Source organism: Schistocerca gregaria, chromosome 8, assembly GCF_023897955.1.
Source record: "Schistocerca gregaria isolate iqSchGreg1 chromosome 8, iqSchGreg1.2, whole genome shotgun sequence".
Classification (NCBI taxonomy): Eukaryota; Metazoa; Arthropoda; class Insecta; order Orthoptera; family Acrididae; genus Schistocerca; species Schistocerca gregaria.
Window position 1 is genome coordinate 49,294,684 of NC_064927.1, and position 12,944 is coordinate 49,307,627.

Below are 12,944 nucleotides of genomic sequence, written 5' to 3' on the forward strand. Positions count from 1 at the left end.
CTCATAAGTGTAGTTACGTTGGTACATACTCAGTTGTACGCGAACGCACGTACATTTGTGAGTGAGTGCTTCAAAATAAGAATTGATACTGTAAGGGAAATGGCTCATAAGTGTAGTTACGTTGGTACATACTCAGTTGTACGCGAACGCACGTACATTTGCGAGTGAGTGCTTCAAAATAAGAATTGATACTGTAAGGGAAATTGCTCATAAGTGTAGTTACGTTGGTACATACTCAGTTGTACGCGAACGCACGTACATTTGCGAGTGAGTGCTTCAAAATAAGAATTGATACTGTAAGGGAAATTGCTCATAAGTGTAGTTACGTTGGTACATACTCAGTTGTACGCGAACGCACGTACATTTGCGAGCGAGTGCTTCAGAATAAGAATTGATACTGTAAGGGAAATTGCTCATAAGTGTAGTTACGTTGGTACGTACTCAGTTGTACGCGAACGCACGTACATTTGCGAGTGAGTGCTTCAAAATAAGAATTGATACTGTAAGGGAAATTGCTCATAAGTGTAGTTACGTTGGTACATACTCAGTTGTACGCGAACGCACGTACATTTGCGAGTGAGTGCTTCAAAATAAGAATTGATACTGTAAGGGAAATTGCTCATAAGTGTAGTTTCGTTAGTACATACCCAGTTGTACGAGAACGCACGTGCATTGGTGAGTGAGTGCTTCAAAATAAGCATTGATACTGTAAGGGAAATGGCTCATAAGTGTAGTCACGTTATTACATACTCAGTTGTACGCGAACGCACGTACATTTGCGAGTGAGTGCTTCAGAATAAGAACTGATACTGTAAGGGAAATGGCTCATAAGTGTAGTTACGTTGGTACATACTCAGTTGTACGCGAACACACGTACATTTGCGAGTGAGTGCTTCAAAATGAGAATTAATACTGTAAGGGAAATGGCTCATAAGTGTAGTTACGTTGGTACATACTCAGTTGTACGCGAACGCACGTACATTTGCGAGTGAGTGCTTCAAAATAAGAATTGATACTGTAAGGGAAATTGCTCATAAGTGTAGTTACGTTGGTACATACTCAGTTGTACGCGAACGCACGTACATTTGCGAGTGAGTGCTTCAAAATAAGAATTGATACTGTAAGGGAAATTGCTCATAAGTGTAGTTACGTTGGTACATACTCAGTTGTACGCGAACGCACGTACATTTGCGAGTGAGGTCTTCAAAATGAGAATTGATACTGTAAGGGAAATGGCTCATAAGTGTAGTTACGTTGGTACATACTCAGTTGTACGCGAACGCACGTACATTTGCGAGTGAGTGCTTCAAAATAAGAACTGATACTGTAAGGGAAATGGCCCACAAGTGTAGTTACGTTGGTACATACTCAGTTGTACGCGAACGCACGTACATTTGCGAGTGAGTGCTTCAAAATAAGAATTGATACTGTAAGGGAAATTGCTCATAAGTGTAGTTACGTTGGTACATACTCAGTTGTACGCGAACGCACGTACATTTGCGAGCGAGTGCTTCAGAATAAGAATTGATACTGTAAGGGAAATTGCTCATAAGTGTAGTTACGTTGGTACGTACTCAGTTAAACGCGAACGCACGTACATTTGCGAGTGAGTGCTTCAAAATAAGAATTGATACTGTAAGGGAAATTGCTCATAAGTGTAGTTACGTTGGTACATACTCAGTTGTACGCGAACGCACGTACATTTGCGAGTGAGTGCTTCAAAATAAGAATTGATACTGTAAGGGAAATTGCTCATAAGTGTAGTTTCGTTAGTACATACCCAGTTGTACGAGAACGCACGTGCATTGGTGAGTGAGTGCTTCAAAATAAGCATTGATACTGTAAGGGAAATTGCTCATAAGTGTAGTCACGTTGGTACATACTCAGTTGTACGCGAACGCACGTACATTTGCGAGTGAGTGCTTCAGAATAAGAACTGATACTGTAAGGGAAATTGCTCATAAGTGTAGTTACGTTGGTACATACTCAGTTGTACGCGAACGCACGTACATTTGCGAGTGAGTGCTTCAAAATAAGAATTGATACTGTAAGGGAAATTGCTCATAAGTGTAGTTTCGTTAGTACATACCCAGTTGTACGAGAACGCACGTGCATTGGTGAGTGAGTGCTTCAAAATAAGCATTGATACTGTAAGGGAAATGGCTCATAAGTGTAGTCACGTTATTTCATACTCAGTTGTACGCGAACGCACGTACATTTGCGAGTGAGTGCTTCAGAATAAGAACTGATACTGTAAGGGAAATGGCTCATAAGTGTAGTTACGTTGGTACATACTCAGTTGTACGCGAACACACGTACATTTGCGAGTGAGTGCTTCAAAATGAGAATTGATACTGTAATGGAAATGGCTCATAAGTGTAGTTACGTTGGTACATACTCAGTTGTACGCGAACGCACGTACATTTGCGAGTGAGTGCTTCAAAATAAGAATTGATACTGTAAGGGAAATTGCTCATAAGTGTAGTTACGTTGGTACATACTCAGTTGTACGCGAACGCACGTACATTTGCGAGTGAGTGCTTCAAAATAAGAATTGATACTGTAAGGGAAATTGCTCATAAGTGTAGTTACGTTGGTACATACTCAGTTGTACGCGAACGCACGTACATTTGCGAGTGAGGTCTTCAAAATGAGAATTGATACTGTAAGGGAAATGGCTCATAAGTGTAGTTACGTTGGTACATACTCAGTTGTACGCGAACGCACGTACATTTGCGAGTGAGTGCTTCAAAATAAGAACTGATACTGTAAGGGAAATGGCCCATAAGTGTAGTTACGTTGGTACATACTCAGTTGTACGCGAACGCACGTACATTTGCGAGTGAGTGCTTCAAAATAAGAATTGATACTGTAAGGGAAATTGCGCATAAGTGTAGTTACGTTAGTACATACCCAGTTGTACGAGAACGCACGTGCATTGGTGAGTGAGTGCTTCAAAATAAGAATTGATACTGTAAGGGAAATGGCTCATAAGTGTAGTTACGTTGGTACATACTCAGTTGTACGCGAACGCACGTACATTTGCGAGTGAGTGCTTCAAAATAAGAATTGATACTGTAAGGGAAATTGCTCATAAGTGTAGTTACGTTGGTACATACTCAGTTGTACGCGAACGCACGTACATTTGCGAGTGAGTGCTTCAAAATAAGAATTGATACTGTAAGGGAAATTGCTCATAAGTGTAGTTACGTTGGTACATACTCAGTTGTACGCGAACGCACGTACATTTGCGAGCGAGTGCTTCAGAATAAGAATTGATACTGTAAGGGAAATTGCTCATAAGTGTAGTTACGTTGGTACGTACTCAGTTGTACGCGAACGCACGTACATTTGCGAGTGAGTGCTTCAAAATAAGAATTGATACTGTAAGGGAAATTGCTCATAAGTGTAGTTACGTTGGTACATACTCAGTTGTACGCGAACGCACGTACATTTGCGAGTGAGTGCTTCAAAATAAGAATTGATACTGTAAGGGAAATTGCTCATAAGTGTAGTTTCGTTAGTACATACCCAGTTGTACGAGAACGCACGTGCATTGGTGAGTGAGTGCTTCAAAATAAGCATTGATACTGTAAGGGAAATGGCTCATAAGTGTAGTCACGTTATTACATACTCAGTTGTACGCGAACGCACGTACATTTGCGAGTGAGTGCTTCAGAATAAGAACTGATACTGTAAGGGAAATGGCTCATAAGTGTAGTTACGTTGGTACATACTCAGTTGTACGCGAACACACGTACATTTGCGAGTGAGTGCTTCAAAATGAGAATTAATACTGTAAGGGAAATGGCTCATAAGTGTAGTTACGTTGGTACATACTCAGTTGTACGCGAACGCACGTACATTTGCGAGTGAGTGCTTCAAAATAAGAATTGATACTGTAAGGGAAATTGCTCATAAGTGTAGTTACGTTGGTACATACTCAGTTGTACGCGAACGCACGTACATTTGCGAGTGAGTGCTTCAAAATAAGAATTGATACTGTAAGGGAAATTGCTCATAAGTGTAGTTACGTTGGTACATACTCAGTTGTACGCGAACGCACGTACATTTGCGAGTGAGGTCTTCAAAATGAGAATTGATACTGTAAGGGAAATGGCTCATAAGTGTAGTTACGTTGGTACATACTCAGTTGTACGCGAACGCACGTACATTTGCGAGTGAGTGCTTCAAAATAAGAACTGATACTGTAAGGGAAATTGCTCATAAGTGTAGTTACGTTGGTATGTACTCAGTTAAACGCGAACGCACGTACATTTGCGAGTGAGTGCTTCAAAATAAGAATTGATACTGTAAGGGAAATTGCTCATAAGTGTAGTTACGTTGGTACATACTCAGTTGTACGCGAACGCACGTACATTTGCGAGTGAGTGCTTCAAAATAAGAATTGATACTGTAAGGGAAATTGCTCATAAGTGTAGTTTCGTTAGTACATACCCAGTTGTACGAGAACGCACGTGCATTGGTGAGTGAGTGCTTCAAAATAAGCATTGATACTGTAAGGGAAATGGCTCATAAGTGTAGTTACGTTGGTACATACTCAGTTGTACGCGAACGCATGTACATTTGCGAGTGAGTGCTTCAAAATAAGAATTGATACTGTAAGGGAAATTGCTCATAAGTGTAGTTACGTTGGTACATACTCAGTTGTACGCGAACGCACGTACATTTGCGAGTGAGTGCTTCAAAATGAGAATTGATACTGTAAGGGAAATGGCTCATAAGTGTAGTTACGTTGGTACATACTCAGTTGTACGCGAACGCACGTACATTTGCGAGTGAGTGCTTCAGAATAATAACTGATACTGTAAGGGAAATTGCTCATAAGTGTAGTTACGTTGGTACATACTCAGTTGTACGCGAACGCACGTACATTTGCGAGTGAGTGCTTCAAAATGAGAATTGATACTGTAAGGGAAATGGCTCATAAGTGTAGTTACGTTGGTACATACTCAGTTGTACGCGAACGCACGTACATTTGCGAGTGAGTGCTTCAAAATAAGAACTGATACTGTAAGGGAAATGGCTCATAAGTGTAGTTACGTTGGTACATACTCAGTTGTACGCGAACGCACGTACATTTGCGAGTGAGTGCTTCAAAATAAGAATTGATACTGTAAGGGAAATGGCTCATAAGTGTAGTTACGTTGGTACATACTCAGTTGTACGCGAACGCACGTACATTTGCGAGTGAGTGCTTCAAAATAAGAATTGATACTGTAAGGGAAATTGCTCATAAGTGTAGTTACGTTGGTACATACTCAGTTGTACGCGAACGCACGTACATTTGTGAGTGAGTGCTTCAAAATGAGAATTGATACTGTAAGGGAAATGGCTCATAAGTGTAGTTACGTTGGTACATACTCAGTTGTACGCGAACGCACGTACATTTGCGAGTGAGTGCTTCAAAATAAGAATTGATACTGTAAGGGAAATTGCTCATAAGTGTAGTTACGTTGGTACATACTCAGTTGTACGCGAACGCACGTACATTTGCGAGTGAGTGCTTCAAAATAAGAATTGATACTGTAAGGGAAATTGCTCATAAGTGTAGTTACGTTGGTACATACTCAGTTGTACGCGAACGCACGTACATTTGCGAGTGAGTGCTTCAAAATAAGAATTGATACTGTAAGGGAAATTGCTCATAAGTGTAGTTACGTTGGTACATACTCAGTTGTAAGCGAACGCACGTACATTTGCGAGTGAGTGCTTCAAAATAAGAATTGATACTGTAAGGGAAATTGCTCATAAGTGTAGTTACGTTGGTACATACTCAGTTGTACGCGAACGCACGTACATTTGCGAGTGAGTGCTTCAAAATAAGAATTGATACTGTAAGGGAAATTGCGCATAAGTGTAGTTACGTTAGTACATACCCAGTTGTACGAGAACGCACGTGCATTGGTGAGTGAGTGCTTCAAAATAAGAATTGATACTGTAAGGGAAATGGCTCATAAGTGTAGTTACGTTGGTACATACTCAGTTGTACGCGAACGCACGTACATTTGCGAGTGAGTGCTTCAAAATAAGAATTGATACTGTAAGGGAAATTGCTCATAAGTGTAGTTACGTTGGTACATACTCAGTTGTACGCGAACGCACGTACATTTGCGAGTGAGTGCTTCAAAATAAGAATTGATACTGTAAGGGAAATTGCTCATAAGTGTAGTTACGTTGGTACATACTCAGTTGTACGCGAACGCACGTACATTTGCGAGCGAGTGCTTCAGAATAAGAATTGATACTGTAAGGGAAATTGCTCATAAGTGTAGTTACGTTGGTACGTACTCAGTTGTACGCGAACGCACGTACATTTGCGAGTGAGTGCTTCAAAATAAGAATTGATACTGTAAGGGAAATTGCTCATAAGTGTAGTTACGTTGGTACATACTCAGTTGTACGCGAACGCACGTACATTTGCGAGTGAGTGCTTCAAAATAAGAATTGATACTGTAAGGGAAATTGCTCATAAGTGTAGTTTCGTTAGTACATACCCAGTTGTACGAGAACGCACGTGCATTGGTGAGTGAGTGCTTCAAAATAAGCATTGATACTGTAAGGGAAATGGCTCATAAGTGTAGTCACGTTATTACATACTCAGTTGTACGCGAACGCACGTACATTTGCGAGTGAGTGCTTCAGAATAAGAACTGATACTGTAAGGGAAATGGCTCATAAGCGTAGTTACGTTGGTACATACTCAGTTGTACGCGAACACACGTACATTTGCGAGTGAGTGCTTCAAAATGAGAATTGATACTGTAAGGGAAATGGCTCATAAGTGTAGTTACGTTGGTACATACTCAGTTGTACGCGAACGCACGTACATTTGCGAGTGAGTGCTTCAAAATAAGAATTGATACTGTAAGGGAAATGGCTCATAAGTGTAGTTACGTTGGTACATACTCAGTTGTACGCGAACGCACGTACATTTGCGAGTGAGTGCTTCAAAATAAGAATTGATACTGTAAGGGAAATTGCTCATAAGTGTAGTTACGTTGGTACATACTCAGTTGTACGCGAACGCACGTACATTTGCGAGTGAGTGCTTCAAAATAAGAATTGATACTGTAAGGGAAATTGCTCATAAGTGTAGTTACGTTGGTACATACTCAGTTGTACGCGAACGCACGTACATTTGCGAGCGAGTGCTTCAGAATAAGAATTGATACTGTAAGGGAAATTGCTCATAAGTGTAGTTACGTTGGTACGTACTCAGTTGTACGCGAACGCACGTACATTTGCGAGTGAGTGCTTCAAAATAAGAATTGATACTGTAAGGGAAATTGCTCATAAGTGTAGTTACGTTGGTACATACTCAGTTGTACGCGAACGCACGTACATTTGCGAGTGAGTGCTTCAAAATAAGAATTGATACTGTAAGGGAAATTGCTCATAAGTGTAGTTTCGTTAGTACATACCCAGTTGTACGAGAACGCACGTGCATTGGTGAGTGAGTGCTTCAAAATAAGCATTGATACTGTAAGGGAAATGGCTCATAAGTGTAGTCACGTTATTACATACTCAGTTGTACGCGAACGCACGTACATTTGCGAGTGAGTGCTTCAGAATAAGAACTGATACTGTAAGGGAAATGGCTCATAAGTGTAGTTACGTTGGTACATACTCAGTTGTACGCGAACACACGTACATTTGCGAGTGAGTGCTTCAAAATGAGAATTAATACTGTAAGGGAAATGGCTCATAAGTGTAGTTACGTTGGTACATACTCAGTTGTACGCGAACGCACGTACATTTGCGAGTGAGTGCTTCAAAATAAGAATTGATACTGTAAGGGAAATTGCTCATAAGTGTAGTTACGTTGGTACATACTCAGTTGTACGCGAACGCACGTACATTTGCGAGTGAGTGCTTCAAAATAAGAATTGATACTGTAAGGGAAATTGCTCATAAGTGTAGTTACGTTGGTACATACTCAGTTGTACGCGAACGCACGTACATTTGCGAGTGAGGTCTTCAAAATGAGAATTGATACTGTAAGGGAAATGGCTCATAAGTGTAGTTACGTTGGTACATACTCAGTTGTACGCGAACGCACGTACATTTGCGAGTGAGTGCTTCAAAATAAGAACTGATACTGTAAGGGAAATGGCCCACAAGTGTAGTTACGTTGGTACATACTCAGTTGTACGCGAACGCACGTACATTTGCGAGTGAGTGCTTCAAAATAAGAATTGATACTGTAAGGGAAATTGCTCATAAGTGTAGTTACGTTGGTACATACTCAGTTGTACGCGAACGCACGTACATTTGCGAGCGAGTGCTTCAGAATAAGAATTGATACTGTAAGGGAAATTGCTCATAAGTGTAGTTACGTTGGTACGTACTCAGTTAAACGCGAACGCACGTACATTTGCGAGTGAGTGCTTCAAAATAAGAATTGATACTGTAAGGGAAATTGCTCATAAGTGTAGTTACGTTGGTACATACTCAGTTGTACGCGAACGCACGTACATTTGCGAGTGAGTGCTTCAAAATAAGAATTGATACTGTAAGGGAAATTGCTCATAAGTGTAGTTCCGTTAGTACATACCCAGTTGTACGAGAACGCACGTGCATTGGTGAGTGAGTGCTTCAAAATAAGCATTGATACTGTAAGGGAAATTGCTCATAAGTGTAGTCACGTTGGTACATACTCAGTTGTACGCGAACGCACGTACATTTGCGAGTGAGTGCTTCAGAATAAGAACTGATACTGTAAGGGAAATTGCTCATAAGTGTAGTTACGTTGGTACATACTCAGTTGTACGCGAACGCACGTACATTTGCGAGTGAGTGCTTCAAAATAAGAATTGATACTGTAAGGGAAATTGCTCATAAGTGTAGTTTCGTTAGTACATACCCAGTTGTACGAGAACGCACGTGCATTGGTGAGTGAGTGCTTCAAAATAAGCATTGATACTGTAAGGGAAATGGCTCATAAGTGTAGTCACGTTATTTCATACTCAGTTGTACGCGAACGCACGTACATTTGCGAGTGAGTGCTTCAGAATAAGAACTGATACTGTAAGGGAAATGGCTCATAAGTGTAGTTACGTTGGTACATACTCAGTTGTACGCGAACACACGTACATTTGCGAGTGAGTGCTTCAAAATGAGAATTGATACTGTAATGGAAATGGCTCATAAGTGTAGTTACGTTGGTACATACTCAGTTGTACGCGAACGCACGTACATTTGCGAGTGAGTGCTTCAAAATAAGAATTGATACTGTAAGGGAAATTGCTCATAAGTGTAGTTACGTTGGTACATACTCAGTTGTACGCGAACGCACGTACATTTGCGAGTGAGTGCTTCAAAATAAGAATTGATACTGTAAGGGAAATTGCTCATAAGTGTAGTTACGTTGGTACATACTCAGTTGTACGCGAACGCACGTACATTTGCGAGTGAGGTCTTCAAAATGAGAATTGATACTGTAAGGGAAATGGCTCATAAGTGTAGTTACGTTGGTACATACTCAGTTGTACGCGAACGCACGTACATTTGCGAGTGAGTGCTTCAAAATAAGAACTGATACTGTAAGGGAAATGGCCCATAAGTGTAGTTACGTTGGTACATACTCAGTTGTACGCGAACGCACGTACATTTGCGAGTGAGTGCTTCAAAATAAGAATTGATACTGTAAGGGAAATTGCGCATAAGTGTAGTTACGTTAGTACATACCCAGTTGTACGAGAACGCACGTGCATTGGTGAGTGAGTGCTTCAAAATAAGAATTGATACTGTAAGGGAAATGGCTCATAAGTGTAGTTACGTTGGTACATACTCAGTTGTACGCGAACGCACGTACATTTGCGAGTGAGTGCTTCAAAATAAGAATTGATACTGTAAGGGAAATTGCTCATAAGTGTAGTTACGTTGGTACATACTCAGTTGTACGCGAACGCACGTACATTTGCGAGTGAGTGCTTCAAAATAAGAATTGATACTGTAAGGGAAATTGCTCATAAGTGTAGTTACGTTGGTACATACTCAGTTGTACGCGAACGCACGTACATTTGCGAGCGAGTGCTTCAGAATAAGAATTGATACTGTAAGGGAAATTGCTCATAAGTGTAGTTACGTTGGTACGTACTCAGTTGTACGCGAACGCACGTACATTTGCGAGTGAGTGCTTCAAAATAAGAATTGATACTGTAAGGGAAATTGCTCATAAGTGTAGTTACGTTGGTACATACTCAGTTGTACGCGAACGCACGTACATTTGCGAGTGAGTGCTTCAAAATAAGAATTGATACTGTAAGGGAAATTGCTCATAAGTGTAGTTTCGTTAGTACATACCCAGTTGTACGAGAACGCACGTGCATTGGTGAGTGAGTGCTTCAAAATAAGCATTGATACTGTAAGGGAAATGGCTCATAAGTGTAGTTACGTTGGTACATACTCAGTTGTACGCGAACGCACGTACATTTGCGAGTGAGTGCTTCAAAATAAGAATTGATACAGTAAGGGAAATGGCTCATGAGTGTAGTTATGTTGGTACATACTCAGTTGTACGCGAACGCACGTACATTTTCGAGTGAGTGCTTCAAAATAAGAATTGATACTGTAAGGGAAATGGCTCATAAGTGTAGTCACGTTGGTACATACTCAGTTGTACGCGAACGCACGTACATTTGCGAGTGAGTGCTTCAGAATAAGAACTGATACTGTAAGGGAAATTGCTCATAAGTGTAGTTACGTTGGTACATACTCAGTTGTACGCGAACGCACGTACATTTGCGAGTGAGTGCTTCAAAATGAGAATAGATACTGTAAGGGAAATGGCTCATAAGTGTAGTTACGTTGGTACATACTCAGTTGTACGCGAACGCACGTACATTTGCGAGTGAGTGCTTCAAAATAAGAACTGATACTGTAAGGGAAATGGCTCATAAGTGTAGTTACGTTGGTACATACTCAGTTGTACGCGAACGCACGTACATTTGCGAGTGAGTGCTTCAAAATAAGAATTGATACTGTAAGGGAAATTGGTCATAAGTGTAGTTACGTTGGTACATACTCAGTTGTACGCGAACACACGTACATTTGCGAGTGAGTGCTTCAAAATAAGAATTGATACTGTAAGGGAAATTGCTCATAAGTGTAGTTACGTTGGTACATACTCAGTTGTACGCGAACGCACGTACATTTGCGAGTGAGTGCTTCAAAATAAGAATTGATACTGTAAGGGAAATTGCGCATAAGTGTAGTTACGTTAGTACATACCCAGTTGTACGAGAACGCACGTGCATTGGTGAGTGAGTGCTTCAAAATAAGAATTGATACTGTAAGGGAAATTGCTCATAAGTGTAGTTACGTTGGTTCATACTCAGTTGTACGCGAACGCACGTACATTTGCGAGTGAGTGCTTCAAAATAAGAATTGATACTGTAAGGGAAATTGCTCATAAGTGTAGTTACGTTGGTACATACTCAGTTGTACGCGAACGCACGTACATTTGCGAGTGAGTGCTTCAAAATAAGAATTGATACTGTAAGGGAAATGGCTCATAAGTGTAGTTACGTTGGTACATACTCAGTTGTACGCGAACGCACGTACATTTGCGAGTGAGTGCTTCAGAATAAGAACTGATACTGTAAGGGAAATGGCTCATAAGTGTAGTTACGTTGGTACATACTCAGTTGTACACGAACGCACGTACATTTGCGAGTGAGTGCTTCAAAATGAGAATTGATACTGTAAGGGAAATGGCTCATAAGTGTAGTTAAGTTGTTACATACTCAGTTGAACGCGAACGCACGTACATTTGCGAGTGAGTGCTTCAAAATAAGAATTGATACTGTAAGGGAAATTGCTCATAAGTGTAGTTACGTTGGTACATACTCAGTTGTACGCGAACGCACGTACATTTGCGAGTGAGTGCTTCAAAATAAGAATTGATACTGTAAGGGAAATTGCTCATAAGTGTAGTTACGTTGGTACATACTCAGTTGTACGCGAACGCACGTACATTTGCGAGTGAGGTCTTCAAAATGAGAATTGATACTGTAAGGGAAATGGCTCATAAGTGTAGTTACGTTGGTACATACTCAGTTGTACGCGAACGCACGTACATTTGCGAGTGAGTGCTTCAAAATAAGAACTGATACTGTAAGGGAAATGGCTCATAAGTGTAGTTACGTTGGTACATACTCAGTTGTACGCGAACGCACGTACATTTGCGAGTGAGTGCTTCAAAATAAGAATTGATACTGTAAGGGAAATTGCTCATAAGTGTAGTTACGTTGGTACATACTCAGTTGTACGCGAACTCACGTACATTTGCGAGCGAGTGCTTCAGAATAAGAATTGATACTGTAAGGGAAATTGCTCATAAGTGTAGTTACGTTGGTACATACTCAGTTGTACGCGAACGCACGTACATTTGCGAGTGAGTGCTTCAAAATAAGAATTGATACTGTAAGGAAAATTGCTCATAAGTGTAGTTACGTTGGTTCATACTCAGTTGTACGCGAACGCACGTACATTTGCGAGTGAGTGCTTCAAAATAAGAATTGATACTGTAAGGGAAATTGCTCATAAGTGTAGTTTCGTTAGTACATACCCAGTTGTACGAGAACGCACGAACATTGGTGAGTGAGTGCTTCAAAATAAGCATTGATACTGTAAGGGAAATGGCTCATAAGTGTAGTTACGTTGGTACATACTCAGTTGTACGCGAACGCACGTACATTTGCGAGTGAGTGCTTCAAAATAAGAATTGATACTGTAAGGGAAATTGCTCATAAGTGTAGTTACGTTGGTACATACTCAGTTGTACGCGAACGCACGTACATTTGCGAGTGAGTGCTTCAAAATAAGAATTGATACTGTAAGGGAAATGGCTCATAAGTGTAGTCACGTTGGTACATACTCAGTTGTACGCGAACGCACGTACATTTGCGAGTGAGTGC